The sequence below is a fragment of the Meriones unguiculatus genome, chromosome 15 (genome assembly GCF_030254825.1).
Source record: "Meriones unguiculatus strain TT.TT164.6M chromosome 15, Bangor_MerUng_6.1, whole genome shotgun sequence".
In the NCBI taxonomy this organism is placed as follows: Eukaryota; Metazoa; Chordata; class Mammalia; order Rodentia; family Muridae; genus Meriones; species Meriones unguiculatus.
Window position 1 is genome coordinate 2,336,039 of NC_083362.1, and position 12,628 is coordinate 2,348,666.

General features: G+C 37.2%; 1 long non-coding RNA gene and 1 other non-coding gene across 2 annotated transcripts; one reads left to right on the plus strand and one right to left on the minus strand.

Annotated features, from left to right (window-relative positions):
• The first annotated feature begins 3,227 nt into the window (after positions 1-3,227).
• LOC132648018 (uncharacterized) lies at positions 3,228-8,327 on the plus strand. Its single transcript, XR_009586368.1, has 2 exons — positions 3,228-5,407; positions 6,090-8,327. It is a non-coding gene; the product is annotated as an uncharacterized LOC132648018 (long non-coding RNA).
• On the minus strand, positions 6,096-6,202 carry LOC132648176 (U6 spliceosomal RNA). The gene has a single exon (XR_009586553.1). It is a non-coding gene; the product is annotated as a U6 spliceosomal RNA (small nuclear RNA).
• Positions 8,328-12,628: the final 4,301 nt, after the last annotated feature.

The following is a 12,628-nucleotide window of genomic DNA, read 5'->3' on the forward strand; positions in this document are numbered from 1 at the left end:
TGAGATTTTGATAGGGGGATTGTATTATAGATGCATCACATGGAATTGAGCTCTACAACTGTGCATTTTGATTACTTGTGGCTTTCTTTAATGATCTGCATCTTCTTCAAAAAGAAGGTTCATTGATAAGGATAAGTTTACTTATTGATATAAGGACAAATATTTGACTGTGGTTAGGGACTGTGCTGTTCTAGTAAACTGAGAATTGTAGGTTCTCCTCTAAGATCTAAGACTTCACTAGTCTTTGGTAGTTGGCTAGATTCCCAGTACTTGACATGATTACCTTCTTGTTGATCTATTATAGAGCTAACAACACATTTTTGAAAGTTTGTACAAAGGGTTATAGAGTAACAGATTGCTAGAAGAAATATCATACAGTATGAAATGTCTATCAGTTTTATTGATCTTTTCTTTGACATGAAGATTACACTGAATTTTTCAGATCTAATATTCTTCACTATAAGCATATAAACCTAAAGGAAGGCATGGGAACTTAGTAAAATGTTGTAAGTGCTTTAGGAACACATTGATATTCATGTACAATTTAGGTGTATTGAAAGCCAAATATAAAATAAATAAAATATAAATATATAATTATTGGTTTCTTTTTCTACAAATGATTAGAGGAAAATATAAAATTTTCTTAGGGTAAACTGTACCAAATCAAGTGGAGGAGATAATATGCATATATCTCATAAACAAATTAAATGGATAAGATGGAAATTTATAATCTATATTGAAGGAGGATACAAAAATTCTACATGGGCCAGGTGTGATGCCATCTGTCCTTACACATCAAACAGTGGCAGTTCTCAGTGAACTCAAAATATAGTCCACAAAGAAGGTTTCAGGAGAGCTTAGTGAGGTCCTATCCTCACAAAAAGTACATTGTGAATTCCAAATATGAATAAAAAGAATCAATTGTTTCAAGACAAATAAACAATAATTTAAAATGAAGAAATGTTAGCTGATAGAATCAAACACATACTACAGTTGTGTGACACACATTTAGAATGATGTAGAACCCACTTTAATTCTTATATTTGTTAACATAGGTACTAAGTTAATTTTTTTAACTAGGGCTTGGGGGGGTTATTTATTCTGGAATTTCTTTTGTCCCTGATATGGTAAACTGTGTTCTTCTCTGGTCTGAACAAGATAATATAGCACTTAGGGGCAAATATGAAGCCAAGGAGTGCTGCACTGGAAGCCAAGATAGAGAAGACTTCCATGGCCACCATGACCTTCCCCTTTGTGCTGTGATAGACAGGGAGGAATGTGACCCCCACACAGAAGAACACCAGCATGCTGAATGACAGGAATTTGACTTCATTGAATGTGTCAGGCAGATTCCTGGACAAGAAAGCCATGATGTAACTTCCAAATGCCAAGGAACACAGGTATCCCAGGACAATGTGGAAGGCAGCTGCTGAGCCCTTGTTGCAGACAATGATTTGTCCATGTTCTGTATAAGTGACTTGGTCAATAAAGGGAGGAGAGGTTGTCATCCATATTCCATAGAACACAAGTTGGATCAAGGTACAGATGGGAATTTTATAAAGTTTGGGGCATTTGATATCATTAACCACCTCATCACTTTCCCTGGAAAACTGACTCTGAACACAGTAATAGCTTTGCCCAACATAGTGGCAAGAGCCATGGTGAATGCACCTCCAAATATGGTTTGCTACAGTATACAGGTGGCTGTGTTGGGCTGGCCAATGAATAGCAAGGAACAGAGGAAGCATATACTGAGTGTGATGAGCAGTATGTAACTGAGGGTCCAATTATTGGCCTTGACAATGGGAGTGTGTCTATGCTTTACAAAGACACCAAGAACCATGGCTGGGAGGAAAGAAAAGCACAGGGCTATTGTGGTAAGAGCTGTCCCCAAGGGGTCTGCATGGGATAGAAAACTCACAGTTTTCTGGAGGCGGTGATTCTTATCTGTGTTTGCATAGTGACTTTCTGGACATGTCATACACTGATCTACATCTAGACAGAAATGAAGGTGACTGATTTATGCTGAGGCAATCGTTTTGTTGAAAGTCATTCTCAATGCCTGTTCATAGGTTTCTTATGTAAATTAATTTACACTGTTTTCTTGGGGACAAGAAAAAAAGCACTAAATCAGGAATTATTCTAAATACATACAGTCCACCTCATTGATATTATATGTATTATTTAATATTTATGCATTCATATTTAATGTGTTTGGACCCAATCCATTGTTGTTGTTTTTCTGCACTCCTACTCCTTCCTTCTGATGCTGTCATGTTTTCTTTTTAACTCAATGTGCTTCCTACCTCTTCCTTTTCAATTTTAATACCCACTAAGTCCATTCAGTGTTATCAGTGCATACAAGAGTGGAAGTAATGTACTGAAAATGGGTAGCATTTCAGAATTCATATCACTAAAGAAAGAGGCACCCCTCTTTCAATAGCCATAGCTATCAGTTGCTTCTCATACAACCCATCTTTTCTCTAGTGATATAAACCAAACAAGCCTAATGGTTTTTCTCTCTACTTACATATTTTGTCTTTTCTCTTATGGATTAGTGCATTATGTTGCATAAATCTATTTAGTGAGTAATATAATCCCCTATACAATTACAACTCTATCATATTTGACTTGTGAATTCTACAGAAAAGAAAGAATGTCTTTTGATATTCTTTCATATAATGCTGTTCTCAGAAATGGGAAATTTACTTGGTTCCATAAAATGTTTGTGTGTCCTACTTCTGTTAATTCACCACTGGAGATTTAGTAAACAGATAGTATTACATTTTTTAAGATTTTAAAAGTACTCCAGTGAAAGTGTTTTCATAAAATTTTGAGAAATGGTCTATTTTCTCATAGATATAAAACTTTTGAAATAGTTTTAGAACTTCAAAAATAAAATTTCTGGTATCCTGCTCTTAATTTTTTTTTAATTTCATATTTAATTTTAAAGCTTTGCACGTTGATTTGTCTATATCAAATTTTCATTATGTCAAAATTTTATGAATTTCTTAAACTCTGAATTAATCACTAGATTTTCAGTATTACTTTGTTGATATTAACACTTTATTACATTTATTATAGCAAAATAAAATTTATCTTTATATGTCTCATTAAAGTTTCCTTGTTTCCTTAAACTATCTTGTCATTAAAAAAAAACAAAAAACCCTGTTCTCAGGATATACTATAAAGCTAATCTTCCTGACTCTTTTCTTTTCACTTATTTTGAAAGTGCTTATTTTCCATTTATTTTCTACTTTTTAATGATTTATTTACATGTACAATTACATCTCTTACTAAATTCATGTGAAAAAGTTTTGTGTCTTATTTCCTCTAGGAATTTTATTTGCAGGATCATGGGGAGAGATAGAAATGTTCTGTGCTAAACTTGCACTTACCTGTCTCATTGGAAATCTCAACGTGTGGGCAAGGAATGCAGTCGAAGCAGCAGGAAGGTTTCTCTTCCCGGGTGGCTTTCCTGAATCCAGGCTGGCAGCTCTGACTGCACACAGACTGAGGAACCTCAGAAGAATGAAATCAAATTATCTAATACTCAGTGTTTTATAGAAAATCTAGTAAATACAGTTTTAAAGTATTATACAGTTTATTTTAAAATGTTATTTCTACCAATGGAAAAAATGGTTCTGAAAGGCGTATGGTGAACATGTGCTTGTGTATAATGATTTGTCTGAAGATTATCAAAGTGTTGGACAATCTGGAACCTTAATAAATTAAGGACAAGTGTAAGGAAGTGATGTCACTGGGGCTATGACCTAGAAAAGCCCAAGACTGACCCTGTTTCTGTACTTACTGGTTAAATGATGGAGCAGCTCTTACTTTCATGATTATGAACCTTGCTTGTCAAATTGACAGAACTTAGAATCATCACAGAAAGAAATATTTGGGCATTTCTGTGAGGGATTTTTACCAGAGATAAAATTATGCCAGAGATGAAATGGGTCATTCTAAAAGTGAGTGCTACAATTTCATTGGCTGTTGTCTCAAAATGAGTGAAAAGGAGGAAACAGTAAGCAGTTGCATTCATTGTTACCCAATTCCTGAGTCTGAATGTGGTATCAACAGCCACCCACGCTCCTACAACCAATGCATTTGCAAAGCTAATGGACTGCATCCTCAAACTGTCAGCCAAAATAAGTGCTTCCTTAAGTTAATTTAGTTATAGTTGCAGCAGCCAGACAAGCCAGTGACATACAACTATGCATGCTAAATGGTTCTCTTTCTCTAGACATATCAAAGGAAAACAATGACTGATGATGGACTAGAACTTCTAAGCAAGGAATCAAAATGAACCTGTGATTTCCTTAGAGACAATGAAGGAATTCTAATACAGATTCTATGTGGTAGTTTAAATTAAAAAAAAAAATGTTCCCCATAGTTTAAATATTTATTTCCTCATTGGTGGGGCTACTTGGGGAATTATTGGAATTTTAGACTTGTATAGACTTGTTGGAGAAATTATTTCAGAGGTTAAAGATTTTGAAATGCTAAGCCCTACCCAATTCCATTGTTCTTTCTCTACTTCCTGTGTGTTAATAGAGATGTTATCTCTCAGGTTTCTGCTTCTTTCTCTGTAGCTGTCACTTGCTGGCATGGCTGCAATTAGCTGTCATACCAACAGAACCATAGCCAAAATAAACTCTTTCTTCAAAAAGGCAATTTTGGATATGGTATTTAATCACAGTAATAAAACAAAAATATTACATGGTTTTATAATGTGAAAACTAAATTAAGTGAATTACATTATAGACTGGCCTGTGGAATATTTAAGAGATTGAGGTTCTCTCTTCCTAAATGTCCCTAATTACTGTCAAATTGACAAGAAACTAATCTATATATGACTGAAGATTAGGAAACGTGTTTAAAACAACACACTTCCATTTAAGATAATCAGGAGTGCAAAAATATCCTTTATTGTTAGGGATGTTTTTCTATTCCCTTCTTGTAGCTATATACATTTTTGGGCCTTGAGTGAGAAATCAAATGTCATTGCAATGGGAAACAGTTTTGTTATTGTGGTAAGTTCAATTATTAAGAAAATATTGTTTCCCACATGTGTCTTTTGCAAGAAATGATGAAGCTGAAAAGGATGCGTGAGCCTGTGTTAAAGTGGGCCAAAAAGATGGAAAAGAACGCTGTTATAGGAAGTCTCTTGTTGTTTCTAATCTTGGTGTAAAACAAACCATGAATGTAGGTATTCGTATGGTGGAGCAGTGGAGTCTTAGTGAACGAGATGCAGCAAGAGAAGAATTAGGACCAAGGAAGGGTAAGAACTTAGTTACTGTGCTTCAAGCAATTCTCAGCTCTTGGAATAGCAAGCTGCATTTGTTTACTTTCAGAGGACATGCAGACATTCAGTGTGTAAAGTGGACTTACTGATGTCTAACAGGTAAATAAGGGATCATTTAGGTACTACTACCATGTTGTAATGAGCTATGTCATTAATTCACTTAAAGATCTACATCCTCCTCCAGAGGGAAAGAGAACTGAGAGAGAGGATTGGAATTGGTTGGGTGGGGGTCATCTCTGGGACAAGCTAGAAACCTAGGACAATGGAAGCTCTGAGGGTTACCTTAGCTAAGACTGCCAGAAATAAAGAATATGCAACATGAAACAGCTAACTCCTGTAACCAGGCAACTTCCAAAAGAGGGGTGGAGACATCAGCCCAGCCACAAAACTTTAGACCTACAAGATGTGCAGGGATAAAGATGGAGCAGAAATTGAAAGAATGGCCAGCCAATAACTAGGCCAGCTTGAGACCCATGCCAGGTGAGAAAGCTCACCCCGTAGGAGGCCTCTTCTTCTCTGAAGAGAAAGAGAGGGGGAGTAGGGACTGGGAAAGTGAGAAGGTAGGACTGGGAGGAGAGAAGGGAGGGAAGGGAGGGAAGCTACAATCAGGATGTAAAGTAAATAAATTAATAATAAAAAAGAAGCATTCACTCTAAAATGACTGTTAAAAATGCCCAAGAGGTTAAATGGAATAAATAAAATAAATTTTATATTAAAATATACTTTTATTAATTCTTTGAGCAGTATATGGGGAAATTCTAATATTTTCTCTTTTTTCCAGGGACTAAAAAATATGGAATGCTTCACGAATTTTCATGTCATCCTTGCTCAGGGGCCATGCTAATCTTCTCTGCATCAATCATATTTTAGCATATGTGCTGCTGAAGGAAGCACTCTAATATTTTCTTATGGAAACGATTATCATGAGAAGATTATGAGGTTATTTGTGACACAAACTTAATATTGACTGGAAACGTCCTTTTTGTTAGCTGAGCTTGATACTCCAGCAATACCCATAAGTGAATCTACATTGAACTCTGACTAAGCTAGTGACCACAGACTCTCCAGGGATTCTTAACAAAATATGTGGAAATGTAGAATACCTAACTTGGTACCTTCTCAAATTCTCAGAGTTATAATTTTCAAATTCTAACATTGAGAATGTTAGAATTCAAATCGAAGGCTATTACCTACCAGGAGAAAAAAAAATCCATTTCTTCACCACTTGCATATGGTTGCCTTTGAACTTGTTGAAGATTCATCTCGTGGAGACTGTGGTCCAGGCAAGAATTCCAAGGAGGCATTGGGTTCGCAGTTTTCTGAAAGTTTGCAGTCAAGTTGAGAAAATGAACATTTGAAGAACAAAAACCACAACTTAGGAAGATAAGTGTCTTCTGGGTAGTTGTAAGGACTAACTGTTCTAATAAAATCAGTAAATTCAACAATCTGCTCATGGTGGTGTGAAAAGATAATACTCCCATGGAATGAATTTAATAGGAAATAATCAGCATGGTTGGTAACATCCCATTGAGAGTTCATGACCCAGACTCTCCATGTTATAAACTGTTGCCCTAGATTTCGCATTAAACCATGTAAAGAATCAATGTCACCAAAAATGATGATAACATTGGCCAATGATTCTTAAACCTTCTCTATATTTTTCCAGAATTTATTGGAAAATGAAGTCCAGGTCCTTGGGATTATTTCCACAAGAGCAATGCACATTTTATTACTCTCCATCTTTTGTCTTAAATCTGTTAGTATTTGAGACCCTATGTGGTCATCTGGAAGGAACAGACCAACCCAGTTCCAGTTGAAATAAAGTATCAAAGAGACAATGGCAAGTGAAAGAGATGTGTCTTTGGGAGCCATCTGATAGAGAAAGTTAAAGTTACCTTGGTCACTCAATGTGGAATCAAAAGGCCCAAATGTAAGCTGATGGGAAAACAATAGAACACAAAGGAAAGACACTTGAATCACACATGGTTTTAGCCATGAAACAGCATATGGAGATGGTTGGGCTGAAGATGTTTTCATCTTGATTTTAAAGTCAGATTTCTATGTCAGATATTTACAGTAAATTAATGACAGTTCTTCCAGTTTGACAGCCATCTTCATTGGTCCAGACTTCTGTTCCTGTCTACTGCAAACCAGAAAAATATGGATCCATCATCAATTGCCTAGCTCCTTCCTCTTTGATACTTGAGCAGTTTAAGTGTTCCTCTTTTATCACTGCAGTATCTGAAATGTCCAAACAGCAGATTCGGATCTCTTTTCTCACACCTTTTGTCTTACCTGTGGGAATTTGTAGAGTTGTAGCAGTGTGCCGATGTAGGCAGAAGTTGCGGGTGATGTTCCTGTAAGCACAGCAGCTGTCTTGCTCCTTTTTCTACGGTTGTAATTACAAAAGGGATTGCTCAGCCCTGTGAGCCAAATGAGGACATTCACTAAAATGTGTGTGTCATTTTATGGAATATTGTAGAAATCAAATCCCAGAGATATGCTGGGTAAAGGATGGGGATTCCTGTTGATCTCCTCAATGGCAAACACCAGAGCCAGAAGAAACTGGTAGTTCTTAAACTTATACCTGTATGGATGGCATAGAAGCACGCAGAATGAAGACAGACTACACACAGCTGCAGATTTAGTGTGATGTCATGCTTAATATTACGTTTACATGACTGAAATATGTCCTTGTATCTCCTATTTCTTAAAGATATTATGTGTAAGTGTTCTGCTGCACATACAACACGCCAGTAGATGGCGTTAGATCCCTTTATAGATGGTCATGAGCCACCTGTGATTGCTGGGAATTGAACTCAGAACTTCTGGAAGAGCAGTCACTGCTCTTAACTGCTGAGCCATCTCTCCAGCCCCTATCGATATCTCATTAGATTGAGATGAGATGCTGAAGGTATGACCCCATTTTTGACAGTCCCAGGGGAGCTCACTTTATATTACCTTCTATGTTGGGTACACTAAAACTTCTGCCCATGAATCTGAACACTGCCTCACAAAACATCACATCTCCTGGTGTATTTATCTTTGTCTTTCTGCTTCTACAGTTATAAAAAGCAATAATTGTAGATTGAGCCACCCAGTTTCCCAAGATAAAAATATTTTATTTTTTACTCTTGGACATATTTGTGTACAAAAATTTTAATTGAAAAAAATTTTAGATAAAATAAATTCACATTAGGGTTTCCCAACCCAGACTCTATCCAGATCTTTCCCATCCAGCCAGCCCAATCCATCCCTTTCTGACCCTCTCTCATTATAAAACAAGTAAGATTCTAAAAATCCTACTTGGGATTGGATAACCAATCAAGACACTGGTCTCTGAAGACAACTGATTTTCCACCTATTAACCAGCAGCTATTGATTGCCTGTCTTATTTAGGTCACAATACCGGCAAAATTTGGCAGGTACAGCATCCCTTCCTGTCTAGACAACACTATTCTCCAAACAACCATTCTGTTTCTCTGGTTCTTACACTTTTTCTGTGCTATTTTTTTGTGATTTTTCTTTCAGTTTGATGTGTAGGGATTCTAAGTGATATAACTCAGATTCAGTAAGACAATTGCCCTGTGCTCTCTCCTCTTTGTGGATCCTACCTCCACATCTTTAGATTTAAGTAGGTTAACTTGAAGTAACTGTTAGAGCCAAGAGATAGAAACTGAGCATGTTGGGAGGGCAGAAGGAATTGTAGAAGAAACCAGGAGCTATTAAAGGGGAAATGGGAAAAATAAGAAAGGGGACTTGAACTGAAAAGGGAGAGGGAGAAAATACAGAGGGAGAAAAAAAAGGGACAAATAACAATAGTATTTTTAAAGCATAAGAAACCTGTGTTTTATATTTTGATTTTCATGATTTATAGTAAATTTTTAATTTTTTCCACTTTATTGAAGTTCTTTTAAAAAAAAAAAAAAAACCATAGTATTTCTTCACTTCAGAATGCCCTCTGTTAACCCTCCCAGTTCCTGCTCATTTCCATTTCCATCTGGATCCATTCCATTTCTGTCTCATTAAAAAACAATCATGCTTCTAAATGATAATAATAAAATATAATAAGATAAAATAAAACTAACGCATTGGAATTGGGTAAAACTAACAAACAGAAGGCAAAGCACCATTCATTTTTACACTCAGGAATCCAAGGAACACACTAAACTTGAAGCCATAAAATGTAATCAACGGGGTCCTGATGCAGACCCGTGGAGGACTGAAGCAGGCAGCGTCCGTCTCTGTGAGTTCGTAAGAGCTTTGATAATGTTGGCTTGGAGACCATGGTACTCCTGGTGTCCTCCAGCCCCACCGGGTTGTAGAGTCTGCCTCCTCTTCTGCTGGCTTCCCTGAGGCTTGAGGGGAGGGGTTTGATGGAAAAATCCCATTTGTGGTGAGTGTCCTGAGGCCTATCATTCTCTGCAGAATGTCCGTGACTCTCTGCATCTGTTCTCAGCTGCTGCAGGCAGTTTCTCTGATGATGGTTGAGCAAAGCACTGGCCTATGACTATATCAGGAGGCCACTAGGGATCATTTTATTGCTGCCTTTCTGTGTTTGAACAGTTGTATTTGCTTTTACCTAGCTCCCTGTCCTATCTAGACAGAGACGCTTGGTCATGCCAGCAGTGCCGGCTATGCATTCTATTTCATGGAGACTGTTTCATGGTGCAAGCCTTAATTCAGATCAGACATTGGTGGGTCACTCCCACAACCTTTGCGCCACCATTGCACTAGCTGATCTTTCATGCAGGGTATTACTGTATATCAAAGGCTTTGTGCTGGCTTGGTGTTGTTTCTTTTTTGGTAGCATACAGGGTACCTTCCTATATGAAAGGCACTAATGTTTAGGGGTTCTATGTAGACCTGGAACCATGTTCATGAGTTCTATAGCTGTTGTCTTAAGCAATGGGGACTTTTTGTCAGTTTGTGGAGAGTAAACTATAGTCTTGGAGACAGCCTGGGTTGTTTGGTGATCATAAGGGACCTCTTTGGCCACCAACCCAATTCGGGGCATGGGAGATTCATTTGATGACAAGAGATAGTCATTTGTGGCTTTGCATCCCCTCTTATTTAACTATATCAATTACATCATCTTTATATCTATATATTTTAGGAAATGTCTAGTGTCCTAGCTTTTCATAATACTTCTCAAATGGCCTTATATTTATCTGTCTCTCCCCTTATTCTCCCCCTCACCCCATTCTTCTTTCTTTCCACTCAATCTTCCTGTTCCACCACTCTACTATCCATCCATAATTATTTATTCTACTTTCAATTTCTAACAAGGTCTGTCTGTTCCTTGTAGTCTCTTACTGTATATCTAACCTCTGTGTTTCTATGGCTTATAGCTGAGCTATGATTGAGTTAGCAGGTAATAAGTGAATACATAACATATTTATATGTTTGGGATATCTCACTTGGGAAGGTTTTTTTTTTCTAGTTCCATCCATTTGCCTGAAAATTTCATGACGTCAGTTTTTAAACAACTGAGTGATACAGTATTGTGCAAACATGCCATATTTTATCCATTCTTTTGTTGCAACATATCTAGGCTGTTTCCTGTCTCTGGCTGGTTTGCAGAGAGAGCAGCAATAATCATGGTTGAGCAAGTGTGCATATACCTTTTTGCATATGCCCAGGAATGGTATATCTGGATCTTAAGGTAGACTGATTCCCATCTTTGTGAGAAAATACCACAGTGGTTTCCGTAGTGGCTATTTGAGTTTGCATTTCCACCAGTAATGGAAGAGTGTTCCCTTTACTCAGCATCTTCACCAGAATGAGCTGTTCCTTGTTTTATTATCTTAACCATTATGACAGGTATAAAGTTACATCTCAAAGTAGTTTTGGCCTGTACTGACTTGATGGCTAAGGATATTGAACATTTCCTTAAGTGTTATTCAGTCATTTCAGGCTTTTGAGAGTTTGGTTTAGATCTTTACCCCAAGTTTTTAAAAAGAATATTAGAGTTTGTTTGGCTTCAGTAAAATTCTTTTTTCCCCCTTTTTAAAAATCGATTCTTCTTTCACATATTACATACCAACTGTAGTTTCCTCTCCTCTTTTCCCCTCCATATCTCCCTTCTCCACTAGCTCCACCCACCTCTTCCCCTCAAAAAGGAGAGGGCCTTTCAGGGACATCAACAAAACTTGGTATAAACTGTTACAATAAGTCCAGCATATACCCTTACGTCAAGGCTGGATGAGGCAACCCAGTAGGAGGACAAGTGTCCCCAAAGCAGGAAAAGAGCCAGAGACAGTCCTTGCTCCCCCTGTTAGGAATCCCAGAAAGACACTTAGCTACACAACCATAACATATATGCAGAGGGCCTAGGTCAGACTCATACAGGCTCTCTGATCTCTGTGAGCCCCGCCCCCTCATTTTAATTAGGTTATTTGTTTTCTTTCTGTCAGAGTTTTCAAGTTCTTTATATAATTTGGACATTAGCCATCTATCAGATGTGTAGTTGGTAACAAACTTTTCCCAACTGTTTGCTGCTGCTTTGTCCAAATGACAGTGTCCTTTCATGGTCAGAAATTTCTCACTTTTGTGAGATACCATTTTTTAATTGATGGTTTTAGTTCCTATGCTACTGTTATTTTGTTTGAAAAGTCTTATACTGTGCCAAATAATTCGAGGGTGTTTTTTTTTTTTTTGTCTTCTGTGAGGTTCAGTATATCTGGTTTTATGTTTATATCTTTGATCCTTTTGGAGTTGAGTTTTGTGCAGGGTGATACGTGTGAGTCTATTTGGATACCTCTGTATGATGTCATTGAGTTTTACAGAACCATTTTGAAAATCCTGTCCATTCTCCAGCCTGTGTGTATGTTTTCTTTTTTTTTTTTTAAAAAAAAAAAATTTATTTATTATTTATACAGTGTTTTTCCTGCATGTGTGCCTGCAGGGCAGAAGAGGGCACCCAATCTCATTATAGATGGTTGTGAGCCACCATGTGTTTGCTGAGAATTGAACTCGGGACCTTTGGTAGAACAGCCAGTGTTCTTAACCTCTGAGGCACCTCTCCAGCCCATGTGTATGTTTTCTATAACAAAAATCAAGTATCTATATGTGTGTGGATTTAAGTCTGCTTCTTCAATTCAATTTCATTGATCAACATTTCTGTTTTGTGTGTGTGTGTGTGCGCGCGCGTGCCAATATTATCCTGTTTTCTTGTTTCTTAAAAAAAAAATCAACAGCAGAATTAAATTTTATTCCTTTTTTTCCATGCTATATCTTACTAAAGACAATGATGCTATCCTTGTCCTAAACTTTTTCCTTTGACCTCCTTTCCGTACCTTTTAAGGGGCCACAGTGTGA